Here is a 24,028-nt window from a genome sequence, read left to right as displayed (position 1 = left end):
CGTAACTGCATACGGCTATCTTTGATTTCCGTAGCGCTCGCGCTGGCTGCCGACTGCACGCTGACCAAGATCACGCGTTCACAACAATCCGTTCCAATAACGAAACGTAACTCTGTAAATATTGAGAATAGGGCCCATGTTTATACGACAGTTTTGCTCAAAATGTCTTCGGAAATAAGCTCCGTAAAGGACAGTAAATCCTCTTGAATCACTCTGTGTGTGTGTGTGTGTGTGTGTGTGTGTGTGTGTGTGTGTGTGTGTGTGTGTGTGTATTGATGACTGGTATTTGAATTGCGTCATTCACCCATATGATGCCAGGTGTATAGGCTAATTTACCGATATCGTTGTTGCCAGGGGTGCGCTATAGGAGGCTGGTCTACACTACACCCGCGATGTGATGATTATGGAGATTTGTTGGGATGCTACTGAGGAACCAGGGATTCCCGGAGAAAAACACTGTGTTGCCTGAACCACGGGATTGCAAAACACAAGTTATAAATCGCGAGTACACCTGACATCAAACCCGGGTCCACAGGATTATAAGTCCAGCGTTCTGGCCGCGAGACCACCGTGGGAGCATTTATTCATATATTTACTGTACTTATTTATTTATTATACATTTTTTTTCCTATCAATTACTTACTTATTTCTTATCATTTACTTACTTTCCACTCATATATTATGTTATTTGTTCGTTTGTTAGTTTACTTGTTTATTTATTTGTTATTTATTTAATTACTTATTTCCTTTGCTTATTTCCTTTATTTATTAATGCATTGATTCACTCAGTTATTCATTCATTCATTCGTTCATTCATTCATTCATTCATTCATTCATTCATTCATTCATTCATTTAATTCGTTAACTTATTTACTTATTTTTAATTCATACATTATAACTTCTTTTAAAAGGGGTACTCTGAAATTTGTCTAGCAATTATAAAACATAACGGGTGATTCGTCAAAACACTGTGGTTACGTGAAAATGTTTATGCTATCCGTGATTGTTCCTGTCAGTATGACTGAAGAAATATGGATTTTTCGGATTTAAAATATTCCCCGTAATAAATTCAACAACGTGGAGAATTCTCCCTAATTACGTCATAATTATTTCTTCATTTTGTGAGGTGTAATGTCCAGACACAGTATAATTGATAGTGGAAACGATTCACATATCTATGTGATGTCAATGAATTGGTTGAAATTATAATGATAAATAATTTGTCAGTACAGAGAATTGGTTTCATTTCAAAATTAAAACCACAGTTAACTGCTGTACTTCAGAAGTGCAGCGGCCGGACTCTACACTTCACAACATAACCACGCAGCTTCCAACATAATATTTACATAAGACCTGGTTGAAACACATAACATGCAACGATCTTCCTTATGGAAGAATTTGTCACTAACTTTAATCACAAGAATAAAAAAAATAGTACCACGAAAGCAGCTAAAACAATACGAATTGTGATACCACACGTTAATTTTCTTCGAAGTTTTATTGTTATACTAGCCGTACCCGTGCGCTCCGCTGCACCTGTTAAATAAATATAAAGTAATTACATAATTAAAATAGGTTTGATCCAGGGAACATTCATGTTTGTTAGAAGGATAAATCGTTTAATATGTTACTTAATTGAAATTGTATTTAAATAATTAAATTGCGATCATTTTGGTCCAGAGAGCACTCATTTGGTGCAATAACAATTCCTTTAACATGTTTCTTATTTGTTATTACACGCAACTATAGTTTAATGAAGATTGACATATCATTTAGTTTTAATGTGTAAATTTTATATTACTTGCTATATGGTTCCATTGAATTATGGTAATAATTTTAATCCTTGTTTTCTAGGTCTTCAGTAAATGGCGCTTGGCCCACTATGGTTCTGAAACCTTCAAATAACTTAAATAGTGATACAGCATAAACAGTGATATGTAATTATATTTCTTTCTTTCGAAAATGTAAGAATTCACGATCTCCTATGTACCATTGCCATGGAATGAATAAATGTGTTTTTTCTTCCTACTCAAAAAGTTTATATTTTGCACATGGGAATTACTGCAGGAACAACAACGCTACAATCTGAGGCGGCGGTGAAAACGTATTGTATTGTTATTTTAAAAGTCTGTCAGACCTACCAAATTTTGCATAGAATAAAACTTATCGGAAATAATTTTTAAAGAAACTTTTGTTATGTAACATTTTTCACAAGAAAGCAATAATAAGCGAGATATTTCGATTTAATTCAGGCCCCGTTAAATGAAGTATTTTGAATGCCATATAGCCTAAAATCTAAATTACAAGGAACTTAATTTATATTTCAATTTTCATCGAAATTCGTACAGCCATTATCGCGTGAAAAGGTAACAAACATCCAGACAGACAGACATACAAACAACAATGTCAAAAAAGCGATTTTCGGTCTCAGGATGAATAATTGTACATGTTAACACCAATTATTTAAAAAAAAAAAAAAACGAAAATTACCAGAAAATTTTCGGCTATATATTTATTATTATATTATATTATATTATATTATATTATATTATATTATATTATATTATATTATATTATATTATATTATATAAAAAGTGCGTTGATAACGGATTTACTCCGATAAGAAAGTTTTTAATTTGTTGTGGGGGCTCTTGAATCTCAGAAGCAACAACTTTTACAACAGCGCAACATAATCTGCTTGGCTCATTACCTAATTTTTTTTGCATTGCATTTATTGCATATATAGTATATTTTATGTATTTTAACACGATTCGATTGAGCATAGTTAAAATTTGAATTATAAAATAATGGATTGCTAAGCTAACGTACTATTACTGCATACTAAATCAATACACTCTCGTTGTTCGTTAATTCTCTGAGATTAAAATGAGTGTGTACATAAATATTATTTTAAGAAATACAGAAAACGAATGTACAAAAAAGCCTATCAAATTTTCTGTGCACAGGAAGCTATTTTAATCTTACCTGTCCTCGATTTACTAAGAAGTTACTGTAATAACATTATAGCAGTATGTCCATCTAGAGAAACTACACTTTCCAATGGCGAAATAATAATTAATTGTACAAATCGGTTAATTTAGCTTCCGATATTACTTCATACAAACACAGAAACATTGTCTGTAGGCTAAGTTTAATAGCTTTCGATTTTTGCTGTCCAAGGCCCCTTTTTCGATTGTTGTTGTCCAAGGCCCCTTATAAACGAAGTCATTTGTTATTTCATTGCACCGTCTTAGATGGCATTATTTTAATTTTAAAACTCATTTATCTCATTAAATATCAGTCCTATCGAAATTTTGTAAAGAATAAAACTTATCGGAAATCATTTTTAAAGAAACGTTTGTTATGTAACATTTTTCACAAAAATCAATAATAAGCGAGATATTTCGATTTAAGTCAGGCCCCCTTATGACCCCACTTTTAAATAAAGTATTTTGAATGCCATATAGCCTAAAATCTAAGTTACAACGAACTTAATTTATATTCCAATTTTCATATAAATCGGTTCAGCCATTATCGCGTGTAAAGGTAACAAACATACAGACAGACATACAAACAAAAATTTAAAAAATGCGATTTTCGGTTTCAGGGTGGTTAATTATATATGTTAGGACCAATTAATTTTGGAAAATCGAAAATTACCAGAAAAGTTTGGCTACAGATTTATTATTAGTATAGATTTTAAATAATTTAGTAATTAGCACAAATTATGTTATATATTTTGACTATTCTGTATCTTAACTGATTTTAACTTTGACATTGTTCGTACACTAATCTTGTAAAGTGTTCATACATTGTAACATTCACATCTCAATGATCTGAAGATGGTAAATCACTGCCGAAAACGTTTATCCGTTTAATATCATCCTGCAAGTTATGCTAATTTCTTGAATAAATTTACACTTAGTATTTGATAAGCCGTCTAAGACGGCAGATACATAATATTAATTCATGGTGAAATTGAGCTGTGATGAATTTAGTTAAATTTTAGTTAACTATGTCCAAGGTATATTTAAAGAATTTAAAACGAAAGAGAACACGAATTTTTCCTGCATTATATTAAATTATTATTATTATTATTATTATTATTATTATTATTATTATTATTATTATTATTATTATTTATAGTTGAAGTATGTAAAAGAATAAGTTCAAACTACCTGTTATTTGCTGACGATCTCAAAATCTTTCGCACAATAAATAGTCCGGCCAATTGCCAAACTCTTCAAAATTATATTAATTCTATTGAACTTTGGTCTGACGATAATGGAATTAAAATTAATGAAACAAAAACTTTTGTCATTTCGTACTCACGAAAAACTACATCCAAAAAATTTAATTATTCTCCTAATAACATCTGTATTATTAGGAAAAATTCTATTAAAGATCTTGGTGTAAACCTTAACTCTAAATTATATTTTCATGATCATGTTCAGTATATTTATAATCATTCAATAAGAATGCTTGGTTTAATCAGGTCTATAACTTATTCTTTTTTTACTCCTGCATCTCTATTAATTCTATACTTTAATTTGGTTCGCTCTAAACTTCAATGTGCATCTGTAGCCTGGAATTCCATTACTTCAACTGATTCGATGAAATTGGAAAACATTCAAAGAAAATGTATTTCCTTATGTGCTTTTCGATTTGTACCCAGTTCCTCTGACTTCAATTATGAGATTACCTGTAAATATTTTAACTGTTGTAGCCTTTATTTTAGATGTCAAAATCTTGATTACTATTTTTTTTGCAAATTTATAAAGAGTGATATTGATTGTGAGTCTTATCATAAACAATATCAGTCTTCCTATTCCTACAAAAAGTTTAAGATTTCAAAAAAAAAAAAAGAAAAAAAAAATTACAACAGAAATTCAAAATCTCTTTCTCCAGTCTGTATATGCATAAAATATGCCAATTTGCATGGGAACAATTTAGATCCCTTTACAGTATAGTTTCGTTTATTAGTATTTACAGTCCTTGTTCTCAATTTTATTTATGTATGTTTTTCTTGATTTAAGATATTATTTTATTTTATCTTGCACCTTCGTATCTTCTGTTTGTGTATTGTGTTGAACTATAATTGGCCTCTGGCTGTTGTTCAGCACACAAATATGAATGAATGAATGAATGAATGAATAAAATTATGTTTAACTCAAAGAAAATTTAATTATTTCTCCAGGATTTCACTAAAATGCAATCAAATCTCTTAGTGAAATGAATATATCGGAAATAGGACTTTAGATTTTAATTCATTGCATTGAATAAAATTTAAATTGTGTTAATAATTATAGAGAAGCAAATAGCAAGTTTTAAGTACGGTAATTTGAAAACTGAGCAGATAAAATACCTGAATTTTACAAATTGTTGTTAACGTGACTTGACGCTATCAGTTGGCTCACAGACTGTGAATGGTATTTAACACATCTGCAATATTGAGAATGTCAGCATGAGTAGTTACTACAGTGTCACCTCCGACGTCACTCCTACATCTATAAAGGTATTAGTTTTTGTTTGGAAGTCATTTAAGATCGTATCAGTTCGGATATTGCGCCGAAAACTAAAGCTACTACTTCACATAAACACAAATTAAACAGTTATATCATACAACCTTATCAATGCGTGCATTAGGAGTGCTCCTCATTTTCAAAGACTTTTTAATGCCAGCGAATTTAAAATGCGTCCAAATAAAAATTAGTTTTTAAACTGCGAGGTTATCCTAAATTTACAGCACTTAAAGTTCAAGCTGTTCCAAGATTCCTCAATTAAGATTTGTCTTGAATGGAAGTTAAAGTCTGACACACTTATAAATAAGTATAATCTGGATGACACAGCTGTCACTAAAATTAAAGTTTGTTTGCTACGCAAGTTTCCTTTCCTGACTGTAGTTATCTCTGTACGACTGCGAGACTTCGATAATATTTCTATTTATATATTTACTCAGTTATTTATTTATTTTATTTCATGTATGATTTATTTATTGATTGTTTGTCTATTTATCTATTTATTATATTTTATCTTGGCTGAGTTATGGCCATCAGACCACCTCTTCCACTCAAAATGTTATAATTGACAAAAAGGAAACATAAAACACCATACAAGAAATCAATAGTAGTGAATATAAAGTGATATCATTATAAGCAAGAATAATTTGAGATAAGAAGAATGGTTGAGAATTAAAGTTACTGCATTTTATGTAGCTGTAAGATTATTAAAAGGAACGAGAAGTGATTGCAACAAATGGGTATGAATGACTATCCCAAAATATAAAGTGCAATTATACACAAATTATTTTTAAAACAAACAATTGAAGATTCACTGAATACACTTATATACGTATGTAAAAGTTGGTAATAAAATATGGTGTCATTCCTAAAACTTAAATGACTATTATTGCTTACATATGCAAGTAATTTTCTTGGTAATTGCAATGCAACTGATTTTTCCATTTGCCACAGTTTTAAACGAAAATAAACCACAAGGTATTCATTTGTGATGAAATGCCCTTTTTCAGTTAATATAAGCCTGTATGCTGAATATGAACGTTCAAATCACAGGATATAACTGACACAATCTTAAAGAAAGACCCTTGTAAGATTACCAATAATTAGCCCCGAGTTCTTTGAACACAGATGTCGTTTTCTGCAAATGACTTCGACAACTAATTTTTCTTCCGGAACACTGTAATGACTCCTGGTATACTTTCTCCATCCTACTTTCACTCTTTTCTCTATATTTGCAACTACCGAAAAGGAAGGAAAGGTAGATCCCTGGAGCCTAGTTTTTCAATGATCTTAGGCAGGAGCTAGATAATGTACTACTGTACTAGGAATTCCAGGCTCTCCTGCAGACCAGGCGAGCCAGCGCTCTGCTCTCTATGGGTATTCTCTGGAACTCAAGAACCGGTTACCAGTAGTCGTTTATTTCAGAAGTTTATTGAGGTATTTCTTTTCATCTTATTGGGGCCTGGCTCAAACCAAGCCCATAAACAACCAAACGTATTGGAGTGTTTTGTCATCCCGAATTCCTTGAACGTAATTGTGACAATCATCGCTCTCACTTCAAGGAAGGTCTTAAAGTTTCATTGTAAAAATGTGTGGAAAACATAAAAAAGTAGCAAAATAGGCAATTCTATGCATTATCGGTACAGTATTGAATTAAAATAAGGATTTTTCACCAAAATTGTTCTAGCGGCCCGGAATAAACGTTGGGAGCGACCTTGAAGCGGAAAGCACCAATTTCCTGACCAAGGATCAAGACCCATCCAAAGCTCTTCTTATGTCAGACACACTCAAACGTTCTGCCTCATGGTGAAATTCAACTCCGTCTGTTATACTAACTATAACACTCACCCTTCCCAAATAATGTCTTCAGGGTCCATCAGGCCGTATGTCAATAGACTCACCAAATAACTAATTGGCTAATCTTCTAAATTGATACTATTCATTCTGCCTGTGGATTTTCCGTGAGTTTCTTAAGATGCTAAGACAAATATCTGGATGAACCCTAAATGAAATGGGCACGAAACTATATCTCCTCCCTACAAGACTTTTGACATTTTTCCAAAATGAAGCCTTCGAATAAACAGTCTTGATTCTCGGTACATGGGCAAGTTTTCTCGTGTTACTCGCACAGTGAAAGGGTTTGGTACTTTCCTCTTGCGAGGACTCTGGCAGTCCCTTTGAATGTGCAGGCTTTTTACATGTATCGGCGCCCCTGTTCTTCTACTGTTCTGTCATGCTTCTCTTCCCCCTTATGTGGTAGCTATTACGCTAGGTCTTTTTCAGCTTTCCCATTCATAATTCTCGAACTTCCTTCACTAGAACGGCGAAACTCGGAATGAGACGAGTGGCCACCAGGCTTGGATTTCACATAATTAATTTTCCTCAGCCCCATACTCCTTTGAAAGGTCGCATTACCGCGTACGGTTTTAGTGTTCCTCGTCTAATTTTACTCGTTATTTCATATTTTATCATATGTAAACCAAAACTGTTGAAATATGCACAATATGTCAAATAAAATTGGTGTCATTCGATTATTCTTCATTCGAAACACAAATATATTAAGGGTTCAGAGCCATAGTGGGCCAAGAGCCATTTATTAAAAACGGAAAAAAGAAGAGTTAAAATTAAGTGATTACTATAATTTAACGAAACATATAACAAGTAAGATAAAGTACACACATTAAAATTAAATGATACATAATCTTCATTAAATTATGATATTGCTTTCTCCGTTTTTAATAAATGGCGCTTGGCCCGCTATGGCTCTGAACCCTTCACATATCAATAAGCTTACTTATAAAATGTGACGTATCAGTAAATACATTAGGTTTTCGTGCAAATCCTCAGTGTAGCAATTTCACATTTTTTGTCTTTGTCTTTCTGTGTCTGTCCGAGAGGAATGGAGAGAAAGGGATGGAGGCTAAGAGATAGAGTCTGGATTTCTAAGCATCGATCTGCAACCTGTTACTCTACACAAACAGATTAGAGGAAGCAATTAATGGTCGCGCTCCTCATTATGCCTCGTTCCTCAAGTCAGCAGGCTGCGATACAACAGGGTAGGATGCGGACGTATCGTGTGTACCGCTATCTTTGTTATCGGAGCACCACCGAGACATTCAGCTAGCAGTGTTCAGAAGAAGTCAGATTTACTCTGAATTATGCAGAGCTTCATTGACAGAGCGAACTAAGACACAGCTACAATTGCCATTAAATTTCCCATGTTGTAGATAGAGTAACACACATTACATGATTCAAAGATCCATATAAATTTGATCTTACATGCATACATCTGAACTGCGACCGAGCACGAGCGCTGCTCATTCGGTCTCAAATTTTGTTAATACTACTGTATCTTCTTTTTATATTGCTTGTATTATTTTATATGTATTTCTCTTTGTTTGTTTTTGTAATTATATTTCTTTATTCTGTATATTTGAATTTAAGTAAATAAATAAATAGTTAATAGCATAGTAGCTTTGTACATTATTATAATATTTTATTCTTTCTTATTTCAAAACGTTTGGAAGTATCATGAAGAATGCTTGAAATTACAGCTGTTGCTACTGTCGCTGTTCGTAAGATCTGCAATTTAATTATCTTCCAGAGTTGAGTAATTTCAATTGTTAATTCAGCATATTTGTGGTTTGGTTTGCCTCTTTCTTTTCTTGCGACCCACAATGTTGCTAATTCCACTTAGTGTTCACAAGATGTCTCTAGTTACACTATACGGACTATACGGAGCGACAATGTGATACGTCACCTAAAAACGAAACAGTAGCTTTTCTAAATAGCGGATATTTACGATATCCATGTAAAACAAAGTACTGTGATAGAATTTCTCACTGTGAAAATTAGTAAATTGATATCCATAGTTGTCTGTGTATCGTGACGGTACTGTATATGAGGGGCTCACAACCAGAGTGGACCAAGTCCACCAGTGATCAATTTATAGATTAATACAATCTCGGATGAAGAAAACTTAGATCTATTCATAGCCATAGCAAACAAAGTCCATAACTCATTTGTTACTCCATAGAGGGCAGCATTTCCTATGGAAGGTGAACGTTGCTAAGAGTGAGCCAGGAACTTTAAGACTCAATATCTCAGAACTATTCCAGATGGACTTGGTCCACTCTGGTTGTGAACTCCTCATATATCAGTACAATTAAACGTATTGATTTTCCATCTCAAAATTTGTTTCTAGACTTTAATGTACATAACGTAAGACAAATTTATTACATTGTATTAATAAAATTCATACATAAAAATCGAAATAATTTTGAATTGTATTCTCATGGTTATGAAACAAAAGGTATGAATTCTTTAAGATTGTTTGAACCAAAATGCAACATTGTTACAGTATTTAATCATAGTAGTAATTTGGGCCCAAGAATATATAACAAATTTATATTTAAATATCCTAATCTTGTCAATTCGAATAGTTCTAGTATTAAATTTAAAAAGTTATGTATGGATTTTATAAAAATTGAAAAATTGTCAATTTAAATTTATATACTATAGTTGAAAATTGTATTGTATAATTATTAATTATAATAATTGTATTGTATAATTATTAATTTCAATTCAGGAATCCGCCCCTGAGCACGAGTACTACTCTTTCAGGGGCGAGCTAAAGTTTCTCTGTATATTTTATATTTTATGTTACAATTATTAGCAAAATAATAAATAAATAAATAAATAAATAAATAAATAAATAAATAAATAAATAAATAAATTAGACGCTGGGTGAGAGACTTCAAGAGCAGAGACACGAACATCGTTGACAAGTGACTAGTCAGCAACGGCAGTGACAGAATGCAACAAGGGTAGGATCGACGCACTCATCAAAGAAGACCGCCATATTATAACACGTGAACTGTGTAATGCAGTAAGCATCGGAAAACCAACTTTGACTGTTACCATAAAGGAGTTTGGTTACAGGAAATAGCTTCCTGAGTTTATCTAGCGAAATTAACGCAGAAAGACGAGCAGAAAGTGGCTCGGAAGGACAATAGTTCGGTGCTTCTGGAGCGTTATGCAAACAAGTGGTATATTTTTTCTGTCAAGCATCGTTACAGGAGACGAAACCTGGGTTCACCATTATGAGCTGAAATAAAATGTTCGTGCTGATCACCGGAATCATAACAAGGAGTTCGGTCATGTTCACAGATTTCGCAGGTGCGCATAAAGTGACGGCGACTTCATAAAAATATAACAGGATCTTTATTAAACATTTAGAAATATTTCACTTAAATATCACAAAACTAGCAATTAAAATTTATGAGGAAAAGAATTAGGAGTAAAACTTTTGTATCGATATGATTTATTTATTTCTTGATATGTTTTGTAGGCTGCATAAGAAACATTTTGCTAAATTTATAAAACTACTGCATTATTTGGCCTCTTCTTACTGCTTCATCTATCAGTGTACAGCACCTCTATACCAGTACACACTTGCTGAATCATAGTGGGCTGATATTGATGATATGGTAACATTTACGGTTAACAGTAATTAATATTTAAAAGCATGGTACAAATTAAGAAAGACGAAAAGAAGAAAAGATGAAAACAAAGTTCCTTTCTGGATTCAAAGCTATATTCTGTTGCTTTGTGGTAGGCAGCGGCCAGTTCATTAAACAGGTGTGTTACAATCATTCCGATTTTGATAAGTGGGATCAGCGAAATGTTTTGTCACCTCATGTTTTGTCGTCGACGGATAATGTGATCTGTCATTCTAACATAATGCAGGGCCTCATCCTTGTTGATCCTACGTCAAGATGTGATTCTACAAATGAAGAGATGATAGTTCCATTATGACTTGACAATTTATCTTGAGACAGTGTTGCCAACTCTGTCAGATAGGTTCTGGCAAATTAGGACTTATAATCCGTTAATTGGTGGAAAATTTGCAAGCAGAAATAGTTTCTATTTAATTACATAACGCTGATTTTTGTGACAAATTAATTTTTTTAATGTTATGCCCATATGCCTAAAGTTAATATAATTATACAGATTTCAAAGGTTTGGACATGAATAAGAATTACGAATATATTATTATTATTATTATTATTATTATTATTATTATTATTATTATTATTATTATTATTATTATTATTATTATTATTAAAGAGAAGTGTACGAATTAAATTTGCAAACATTTATGTAAGAAAACATGGATCCTTAAGAATATTTCCTGCATGTTTATATTATAATTAATCATATTAATTTTTGATGCACGCTGTTTAATATTTGTATATTATTTTTATATGATTTATGTATATATATATATATAATTTTACTTTTATGTTTCCAAAAATGGCAATAATCCCGAGCACAAGTTATGGCTTTCTCGGAAGTGAGCTAATTGTAAATTATGTAACTTCAAATTTTGTGTAAAAGATTCATTAAATTATTATTAATATCCACTATAGAAAAACTATACAGTAGCAGTTTTTTTTTAATATTCACACATCACTTTAAGCATATAAAGCAAACATTTATTTTCTTCAATACCACTCTTTACGTAAAGCCATATTGTATAATATAATAATGGTGCAGAAACCTATTTTAAGCTTGAATTAACGTATATTCCCAATAAAATTCACTACATTTCGAGAAACTGGTATTTTAGGATCATTCACGTCTTAATCTAGAAATCCTGTGCAGTTTTAAGACGTCGATACAAAGTTTGATGAACCATGCTTTTCACTATTATTGCTACTACTATTATTGTAGGCTTTAATAGTACTTGTGAGACAAACGTTTATTTTAACAATTTAATATTGCTGATGCAGAGCGCCTATGACGAAACATTTATGTAGCCTGTTATTTCGTCACAAATAACAGTTTCATGCAACTTTGATTTTTCAAGAATGAATAATGTCTTATTCTTCGCAGATTTAAAATTCGATACTTTCCTTTTTAAACAGTGTGTCATTTTACTAGTTCAATAACGTAGCCAGTTAATTATTCCGCTGCTTATGGAGACAGATACAGAGTATCAAAATCTGCAGCAATTTCGGCTCTCGGCTCACAAGATTTTGTTCGACTTTAAGGAATTGAAATAAATCTAAAGATAAACATGAGAATTTGACACCAGGCAGTGCAACAAGTGGAAAACTTGAAATAGGCTACTTGGAGTGAACTATAAGTAGTAACATGAGCTGCTGCCAAGAATCAAAAGGAGGATAGCAATGATAAAGGGAAGTTTCAATACGACGAGGAGCATTTTCTGCGTACTTGTAGAAAAAGAACTAAGGGAGAGGCTAGTGAAGTGCTTTGTATGGAGTGTGACCTTGTATCGGGCAGAGACATGGACATTACGACGAAGCGATAAGGAACAATTAGAAGCATTTGAAATATGGCTATGGAGAAGAATGGAGCGTGTAAGATGGATATTTAAAATAAGAAATTAAGCTCTCCTAGAGAGAATAATGTTGAGACTGGTAATGATAAAATAAAAGAAATTGGTTGTGTCACTGGTCAAGAAGAATCTGCCTGCTACAGAATGGAATGCACTGGAAACAATGGTGAACGGGGAAAACTTCGGATCAGAAGAAAATATCAGATAATACGCAATATTACGGTCCAGGGATCATAAGCGGAGCGGAGAGGAAGAGGAATGTGGAAAATAGGGAAGAATGGAGAATGCTGGACTTGTAGTGAAGGAACCGTTATTTAGCAGAAAACTATGAATAAATGAATGAACCTACCAGAATCAGTCGGAAAACGACCGTGTTGGCAACACTGGTCTCAGGTTCAAAATTAGATATCAGATGTTGTCACAAAATTAGACATAAATATGAGAAAGCTTAAAATAAAACGTTAGGAACTCAGATTCATGAGACGCTGAATCGCAGTTTAAACAGTTGCGCCATCAGGAGTTAAGACAGCAAATAAGTTGATAAGCAACTCGTGTGCAATGCCACTGATGCACGTTGAGAATGACACGAACTGTTTACAGTAGTTATAGGAATATTCTGCTGCAGAATATTGAATACAGTAATTAATTGAGAAATAATGGTATAATGTTGCTGAATCTCTGTCCTCCCTGTTTGGACAATATTTTCTCTCAGCTGTGTCTGTCCGCTTCCCTTGTCTCATACTCTGTTATATCATCATCATCATCATCATCATCATCATCATCATCATCATCATCATCATCATCATCATCATCATATATTCTCGTCTGGCCTAAAATGTTGCTTGGCAAGTCAGCGACATAATCGCATGCCCTTTTTTTTTCAGTTCCCAGCCATCATTAATGACGTAACAATAGAGTCATTCAAATAATTTATATTTCATTACTTTTTTGCATATCATATTTATAAAATATAGCATATTCTTTTAGTAATTAATTTAAATACAGACCCTGACATAGGTATCCAGCGCCCGTAGGCAATTAACAGCGTCGGACCCACTTTTTGTGTAACTTAGCAAAAAAGAAACTTTACTTTTATTTCTTATTTATTTAACGTACTTTGACTTTAGAAAATAGACTAGCAGACTTAGATATGGCATAGACAAGTAGCAACTATACTCTTTTACATATTCAGGTGCGATGTAAAACAATATAGGCTAAGCACAGTGTTGCCACTTGAATTTTTCAAAACATTAACTGTGTTTAATTATTGTCTATTTTGTACGGAAAAATTGACATTATTTTCCGTGTGCTGCTTCCTCGTGTGTGTGTGTGTGTGTGTGTGTGTGTGTGTGTGTGTATACAACAGTATATAATTATTTTCTCTGGCCAGGGCCCCCTCCAAAGTTGGGACTCTAGGCAGCTGCATACTTTGTTTAGGCAACTGCCTAGTTTGCCTAGGCAGAATTTCGCCGCTGTGTATTCCGGGTGTAAACGATATAAACTATCCGAAAAATATCGGTGATAGCGCATAAAAAACTGAAGAAAAAAGTCGAATAAAGTTTTCCTAAATCTGTCAAAGTTTGCCCAGAAAAACATGTGTTTTGTCAGTTTAACATTATTTTTTGAAAAAGAGAATAGAGTCACTATTTAATTTGTCTGATAGTACAGATCCCGGATTTTATCTCTGCCGTTGAATAGTATATCAAAGAGAACCGTGCGTGTGATAAAATAAGAACTATCCGCCAGTGAGAAAGGAAAAGCCAGTTCGTACACACCGTCAGATAAAAATTGTGAACTTCATAAGACTGTCACAAACTTGTACGATTTTCACCAGTGTGTAATAAGGAAGAGAGTGATTGAAATTTTACGCATTGGAAAAGTGTTAAATACATACTTACTCAGTGTTAAGCATTTGGACGAACTTTTTTTCACTGACTAATACAACCGCTGCTTTCCCTCTTCCTCTCTATCGCAAACTATGACGTCGTCCATCGACAGAAATAGAATCCGAGATATGTACGCTGTAGCAATCGTCTGTTACTCGGTTATATATTGATATATGTTGGGCGCAAAACAAATGACAGGGTCATTCACGCTCAATCGAAATGTAAACAAATAATTACAGCACTATCATTCTTAAAAACACAGGTATTTTACAAATTACTAATTAATTTATAAGGGATAATTAAATCTCACTAGATATTTTGTTCAGTCGATCGTACTCTATGTATAATTTTGGTAGCTTATATTGTTTACATAGCGCTATATACCGAAGTGTTATTATAGGCCTATTTATTTAAAATATTTATAGTAATATATTTTATCATCAAATGCTACACAACATCCGACAGTATTTATTCGAATTTTGAACTAAATGATAGTGTCAGTGAGTCTACAAGCAGTTAAATTTTATTTTCTTTCCTAACACTCTTCCCTGTTAACTTATAATTAACAATGAGGAGTTTCTGAAGTGTTAGTGCTAAGGCAAAGAAAGTTAAAGAACGAGAAGAAAGTATTAATAACTTATTAAATATTTCAACACCACTGGCAACAAGACAGATTATGCCGGTACTGGAAATGCTATATAAAAAAATTAATGATATTCTTGGCCCCTGACCTTCGAGTTGCAAATTACTTATGACTATTTCGTTTATATGATGTCATTCTATTTTCGACAAATGAAGTGTAATGAAATGTTGAATTCCAACCAATCACAGTCATACATCTGCAGCTCGATTTATCACTATCGCATGGTCGTTCTTTTGTTTAGTCAGTGCCGCCAACTGTTTCCACGTAAATCGATGAGCATGAATCCATTTTACTAAATTAAGTGCGAAATCCTTCTTCCACATCTACATCTTCATCTTCTAATTCCATGTCCATTGTATCTAAAGAAAATGACACTCCTTCATAACATTTGTTCATTTAATTAATGTATTATTCAGGTTATTTGTAATTATACTATAAAAATGTTTAAATTAAATTATGATTTCAGCAGATAATGAAAACGTATTTCTGTTATAATAAAAAGAGAAAAGCGCAGCACATGTGATTAACATTTTTAAACCTGTATTTCGCTTTTCTCAATTGGCATTACTGAATAACATTAAATTTCTCTATTGCAGTAATCGTTATTCATTTATTTCAACTTCACAATGTCTGAATAGGTTAAGTATTCATAAATATACAACATTATTAACATTTTGTTAGCTAATTTTAGGGATATATTATTTATATTTTTATTTTATTCACGAAATAGTCCTAATAAATCTGAGACCTCTCGTGACATTACTACAGATAATTTTTCTGATATTGTTTTTCACCAATGCATGTAAGAATATTCATTTCTAAGCTAAAATTAGTCAATTATGAATTTTGTTAAGAAATCTATGACACAACTACGATAATTTTTTTTAAGTTTGATGTAAATTGGACATAAAATTTTGACGGTTATTGATTTTGAAGCCATTCACGATTTTGACTTCTGTAAGTGCCGAGAAGTTCCTGTCTTTAGATATTAGGGACTATATTTTATGGAAAATGTTAATTTGTGTATGACTGTGAGTGAAATTCGTTCCTGTGTTCAACGTCAAAGTACGTGGGTTTTTATTTATGCCGTGTTTAGTTCCTGGGTAGCTCAGTCGGTAGAGCACTCGTGCGCTAAGCGAAGGGTCCCAGGATCGATACCCGGTCCCGGAACAATTTTTCCCTTGAAATTATTCAAATCTGCTTCACAGAGAGCTATACCTGAAAGTCATATTTGTATTTTATGGCAAATGATCATACTTTCTAAATAGCCTAAAATTACTATGTTCAGAATTTAACTTTCCATTGAAATCCCTCGTTCTTGGCCTGCTTTGAATCAGAGCGCAGGCAGGAATCGAAGCTGCTCTTCTGACTTCCATACGGTATCCCAGTTGCTCCTCTGTCTGTTGGTGTTGTAACTTGCTCCTCTGTCTGTTGGTGTTGTAACTCTTACCATGAGACCGGCTCATTCACTTAAGGAATTTACACGCTCATAAATTGGCCCACACAATAGCCATACCGCGTGAAGTGGTTGTGCAAGTTGTTTCTTTCCGACGATTATGCGTCTCGTAACTTATGCCCCTCAGGGAGTGAAATAGATCGTTTAAGCGAGGAAGCTCTGGACAAAAACAAAACCTCATTGCACACACCAGAGCCGCGATAAATCAGCTCGATGGCTTTCACGATACGAGGCCTTTTGTCTGTATCTCCAGGCACTGTAAATCTCCGTGCTCGGGTTCCTAAGAACCATATTCATACATACACAAAGATTTCCACCAAGAATACAGCGTTATAAATATGCGTACAGTTTCACGTAGCAAGAATCTGCTTTTTGTCTCATCGTTTTTGGCCCGCGTATCGGCTTAAGTAGCCAGATATCCGGGCTCATACAGACTGATAATTTGGAATCTGTGATGATTAATAAGTGTGTTTTGTTTGTTTCAGGTAAGTTACACTTGGGATTTCTTGTTCCTTGCGGAGAGCTGAATTCAGCGTAACCCAAAATGCAACCTCATCTGCGACAATTAAAGGTTAGTTCTTGCTGCTGAGCTTTTAAAAATGATTCTGAGTAGACACTACACAATATTGAATTTCGGGAGTTGTAGAAAATAGCCTATTAGGACAGAGTCAGTCAGACATACTAACTGTTTGAAACGGCCCCAAAGAGTACAACAATTTGCTATATTACCATTTACTAACCGTTCCCTACCATTTTCCCGAATCCTTATTCCCGAATGGACGTTTTCCCGGAACTATTTTTCCCTGAATGCTACTTTCCCGATTCCAAGTTCCCGAAGTCATGGTCACGAATTTCATTTACTATTCAGTTTCCCGAATATATTATGCGAGAAATTCCCGAACATTTGATTACTTTGATGTCTTGTACATCAGTGGCAAACGAGCTCGTGGCAGAAGACGACCGGTGCCTTCTCGATAAGATACGACATTGTAGAATCAGTACAGTTCCATATTAAATAATGAACACCGAACAAATAATCTCTCGTTTGCAAGTGGTGTTTGGGAGACACCATCCAAGCTTCTACACTGCTTTGACTGAGCTCCAAAAGGAAGAGAGCGACACGAGCACCATGATTGCGGAATTCACATTGGGTAAACGCGATAGGGCACAACCAAAGTAGAATGGCTACAACTTCAAACGCGGATACGAATAATTATTATCGTGCAGGATTATCACACCTATGCAGCAGATAACAGACACCTAGATTACCTGAGGACACTTGGACATTATTTCACTTTGTAAAGAGAAAGTGTATTTAATTATACGATGATTATATTACATACATTTGTGTGGTAATATACACTACTGTATTATCGGAAATATGTATATTAAAGAAATCGGGAATGTGGAATCGGGAGTTTTGTATTCGGGAAAATGTCTGTCAGGAATGTGGATACAGGAATTTTGTATTCGGAAAAAATGCAATTCGGGAAAATAGATGTTCAGTAATGCGAATTCGTGAAAATGTGTAGGAATCTTTACTAATAGGCCTATATAAAATCACCCTTTATTATTGCGGACTCTGTTTATGAAACAATACTTTTTATATTTAGGAACTATTTCTTACCCCTTGTTATATCGCCTCAAAACGAATTTTCATAACGTCACTGTTTCTTTCTCGATTACCAGCAACAGAAAATGTCTACTTAATATTTCTTCTATAGAAGCTTAAATTAATGAGGAAGATGAAGATGAAAATTTCAAATTCTCTTATTAAACACAAGTATCCTAAGTAATAGCATAAAAACATGAGTATTTTAAGAAAACTCTAAAATATTAAAACTATAAGTGAATGGACTGTAGGATATCAAATTACAGTCTGACTTCCGTAATTATGATTTCTTTATGTCGAATTCTCGATATTTCGATATTATTTTAATTCCCTGGCGGGATCGTATATAATTTGTGTGTAAAATTGTTCAATTCCAAGGTTTTCCATATTTAGAAGGATATTTGACGCCTCAGACGTGCTGTTGTACTCTGAGGGACTGATCTCTGGACAAATGTAGACGTTACATAACATGACAGAGGCAGTCATAGTAGGGTACTGTATAACCATATAGAAAATATACACCTGCAGGAAACTATAATATTATTATAGTTCAGCACGCTACGAAATGTATAACCTAGTTCGGTAAGTAATAATAATGGAGCATGAGAACTGTAAGTGGCATTGCTATTAAACTGTCCAGCTACTTTTTAACGATATAAACGCACTAACATTGCGAAACTAGCGCTGTACAAAATATTAGTGCTACATATGACAGGAAATGTAATTAGATCGATAATAATACTGAACTAATATATATATATATATATATATATATATATATATATATACAATACATATTATAGAACATATTATTAAACATGATACACATTAACTGTAATTACTCTATATACGTATAGACTAATATATATAGAATTAATTTATTTAACGAGATAAACTCCGTTATGGTGAACAAAAGCATATATTCTGACCTCATGAAATTCATTTCTTTAGTATAACTGCCAGTAAAAATTTATCCAAGCTAAGAAAATGTTCTTTCTACGTCACATGACGTTACAGAGACAAAATAATAATAAAAAAATCAATATAAAAACTAGCAATATTTACATTTTGCATAACATATACAAACAATTCATTTATCAAAACCTATTCCGTTGCAATGAACGAAAACATACATTCTGAGGTTATGAAATGCAAATCTTTTTTTACGAACATCATATAAAATTTGTTTAAATTAAGATTACGTTCTTTCTACGTAATATGACGTTACAGGGGCATATTTATAATACATTAGATCATTGTTATTTAATGACTTCCTGCTTATGCATCCACGTGACGTAATGAATGTACCAGAAGAAACTACTCGATCCGCTGTACGTTTTGGAACAGAAATGCGCTGCCTGGTAATAACGTACAAAATTAACTTATTAAGAACACATTACGACGGAAATTATTTTTTTTTCGGCTAAACCGTTAATCAAATATGAGAATGACATTGGACTTTTCGGTTACTGATAATCTAAATATAAAATTAATGCAGTTATACCCCTTTCACCCCGTATAATCAGTGCATACTTAACTTTGTTTAAAGTTACCAAGAGCTCAGCTTTACTGATAAGTTGATAACGAATACTGAATTCAAAGAGATAACATGCTCATCAGAAGAAATGTTGCACAATCTGCTAACATCAAAACTGCGAACCATTTTAGTGAGAAGCCATGATAAAAAAAGGAAAAGTTTCTCTTTACAAAAACGTCTCTCCATAGAATGTTGCCACAGATAAAGCCACATGTCATTCATGTAGTTCTGGTATCAAAATTATGGCAGGAATTTTGGTTCTGTAAGTACAACTGCTTTTTTTTTTTTTTTTTTTTTTTTTAACAATCTCTGTTTCACGGTCTAGTAAACCTACCAAACATTCTGGCGGGTCAGGGAGACTGATGATAAAGCGCTGAAGAGTAGGCTACTCTTGTAAAAAATGTACACAGACCGAAGTGAAGTGCTTTGAGTGACATGTGCTTTCCTGCTCTTTTGTTACGTCTCAGGTCGGTGATGTTTCTGTAGGCTAGTTTTCGCTTCCATTAAAGAGCCGCTCTGTGCACCCGTCATATGTGGATAGCTTAAAACGCACCTCGTATCTTGTAAGTCATATGTCATTGGCTTCGTGGACACGAGCCTCATTTTAATGCGCCCTGCCTCAACCTTCTGTGCAGTGTTGCCTGATTAGCTGATTTTCCGCTAGATCTGGTGAGTTGTGATCGTTCATTCATTCTCATTCATCCATTCGTTCTAACCGTCAGTCAGCGGGTTTTCTGAAAATTTTAATATTTGAATAATTTTTTTTTTCCAGAAGTTTAACATTTTATTTTTAAAAAGCTTTGATATGAGACCCTAAAGTTATTTGTGCAGATCCGAATATTACAGCAGCGGTGACCAAAACTCGAGCTGCAGTGATTACATGCACCAGACAGTCTATGACGTAAGGAGACGGAGGAAAGATACTTGGCATGAAAACTACAACAGTGGTGGTTCCTGTACTAACATCTTGAGCAATCCCGCGGATAAAAATCTGAAGCTTTGCTGTATCAGTAATGTCACTGCTGTCATCAAGAGCCAGTGAATAATATACTGTTTTTCTTGCTTGTTCTTTTTTAACCTTCCTCTTGAATATAATTAGGAATTTTCTAAATTCTTCTCTCGATACGTGGTCGAGAAATTCGTAGTTTTTCAAAATTAAAAACGTCTTATGGACAAGTTATTTAAGATATTTTAATCATTACTCTTTTGAGAAATTCTGTTCTCTTAAAAGACTTTAGAGCACGAGATATTTCTAACCCCATTAGGTAGCTGACTTCCTTACATTTATTTATCTCATCTTTCTCTTTCTGGCTATGATTTAAGACATGACAATTCCTAGCACGTAATATTGAATCAGTTTTTCTAAAATATTATTATTAAATTAATAATAAATAGTTGCCCTCATTCAAAGATTAAGAAGATTAAAATTGAAATAAAACGTAATAACTTTATCCTTCTAGGGAGAAAATCTAAAAATATCAATATTCATGCACGTATAGAAGAATTGTAGAAACACATACTTAGTGATCAGTAGTAGTAGTAGTAGTAGTAGTAGTAGTAGTAGTAGTAGTAGTAGTAGTAGTAGGCCTAGTAGTAGTAGTAGTAATAATAATAATAATAATATATTATTATTTAGCGAGGCAATTAATGTTTCTATATACTCCTAATTGAACCGTTGAGAAACGTGAACATATTACATTTTGTCCGACAGAACAACAAAAAAGTTCTCCTTCTCATTCTTTATGAAACCACCTCTTACTGCTTGTAGAGACAGTGTTTGTAGAGCGACATGATACCGCCACAGCTTTCCTTCAGTATGTGAATGAAAAACACAGCAATGTACAGGAAACTCTCCGTACCCGTTTGAATGTTTGTGATTACACGATGTAATCACGACACCCGCTTTGGTCACCGCTGTATTACAGAATGGAAGTGAATTTGTCCTGCAGATTGAAAGAGACGATACGGTGCACTTAAATGAATAGAAAACCTATATTACGTTTTGTGAATAACTGCACGATTAATTAGAAAGTTAAGTTGGAATTTCTTGCAGTCTGGCAATCTCTCCGCTAAGAGTCTTCTTTCTCTATCGTAACAGAAACGTAAAAGGTCAACAAACTCAGCGTACGTGAACTGCCTAGCGCCTCTTTCTCTAGCTACAACGTTCCGACGTGAACGCATCGTTCAATGGCTTGAAATTAGTGATTTTTAAATTAAATTTACACGAAAACTGTCCACGTTATTGAAAAATGACAGAGGGATAAATGATTGTTTATTGAATTTCATATCGATATAGACAAACATCACGATTCAACTCCAATAGTTACGGAATAAGAGGGTGTTAAACATTGGGCAAAAAACATTTCTTTCTGAGAACCGGTTAGTGACGCGCCTTTCGAGTAGAAGTTCTGGGTTCGATTCCCGGCTAATTTTTACAGGACTTCTGAATATCGATAGAAATATACAGATCCCTCCTCAGTTGGTTCTAGCTAAACGGGGAAGAAGATTCTTGCTCTGCATCTAGGCCTACTTGATATTTCAGTTTGTTTATTAAGCACGGTGCATTAGTTCTTGAATTGGAGACGATTTTGGTGGCTAGATGAATACGTTAAATACAGCTCGTGACTTTTGAGAACTAGTGCATGATAATTTCGGAAATTTTGAAGTGTTCGAGTTCCCCAATAGAAACACTATTGCCGAGTACTTGTATAAGAACTTATTACATTTAATAATAATTATTGTAGAATAAAAGTGTTTCTTACACATTTTCTTGCTAACGGAACAATTTAATTCCGCTATGAATGACAGTGAATGGTTTCATTACTGTACAAATGATCAAAACAACATATGTTTTCGCATATGCTACAACAGATAAATGCCAGAGTGCCACAATTGAAAAATTTGTACTATTAATAATTTCGTAGAAGAAGATCACTAAGAATATTGTTTTAAACAGTGTATGCTAAGAGACTATAAAAAGTTAAAATTATTTACTTCCAATAGTGAAGAGAGTATATCTAGGCATTTTATATTATTTACCTTTAACAACTTCGTGAAATGCAATATGAAAACTGACGAATATTTATTTCTATTTTTAACAGAAAAACCACATGCCTTTCCACAATACACGTCTTGAAATATTCTGAGTGTTTTCATTTGGTCTTTATCAGTTGCTCTTTAAGTGGTAGTTCTGTTTTAAAATCCGTACAATGTACAGGGACATCATTTTATTTTTACTAACATTTCTAATATTAACCTGGCTATACCTTTGGATCAACGATTAAGAACCGGAAACACCGTTTGCTACCCCCTTTCACGACTGGAGTTCGATGATACTGGCGTAATATACAAACAAATCACTTTACTAGATATAGCAGGGAAGAAAAGTACTTCATCCATTTTGTTAAACTAGGAAATATCGCTATTTTGAGTTTGATAATTTTCAATAGGTTTTTGTTTAATCAAAATACAGTACAGTATTAACAATGAGTGTTTTCACTCACGAACTGAGCTTTCCATGCGGACGTATTCATTATGCAGTGTATATTATGCTGTCTACAACACATTAGCGTACACTTTAGAGAATGAAGTTAAATTGAAAAATAATCATAATATGGATATTTAAACACATTTTTGAAAATGGTGGCCGTTCATTTCGATACAGGCTTCAGTTCTAATGTGCATATTATCGCGCTATAGACTATTGTACGTAATTCCAATTACCATGTTCGTATTTCGTATCAGTAACTCATGTTGCAATAATTCTGTACCTACTCTGTAAAAGAGTAGACCTACCTTACGTACTGTAAATTCAATCTTCACTTCTGCCCGATCCGCATAATCACTCAGACATGCTATCTACTGTCCGTCCAAGTGGTTACGTCGCAGCGTCGTAGAAAGGGAGGAAATCACGTGACAGTTAATTACTCAACGAGGCCCTTTTATTTAAGTTATTTTAAACAATTTTACGGGTATAATATTATGTAGACGTCCAATTCTTAACAGAAATTAA

At 33.5% G+C, this 24,028-nt stretch overlaps 1 protein-coding gene across 1 annotated transcript in view; it reads right to left on the bottom strand.

Annotated features, from left to right (window-relative positions):
* Positions 1–5,521, bottom strand: part of LOC138712073 (sodium-coupled monocarboxylate transporter 2-like) — a 41,451-nt gene extending 35,930 nt beyond the window's left edge. Inside the window, exon 1 of the mRNA XM_069843461.1 lies at positions 5,366–5,521. The gene's annotated coding sequence lies outside the window, so the exon portion shown is untranslated. The remainder of the gene's footprint in view (positions 1–5,365) is intronic.
* Between the last annotated feature and the right edge of the window lie 18,507 nt (positions 5,522–24,028).

Source organism: Periplaneta americana, chromosome 13 (assembly GCF_040183065.1).
Source record: "Periplaneta americana isolate PAMFEO1 chromosome 13, P.americana_PAMFEO1_priV1, whole genome shotgun sequence".
Lineage (NCBI taxonomy): Eukaryota > Metazoa > Arthropoda > Insecta > Blattodea > Blattidae > Periplaneta > Periplaneta americana.
This window is presented reverse-complemented; position numbering and strand designations above follow the sequence as displayed.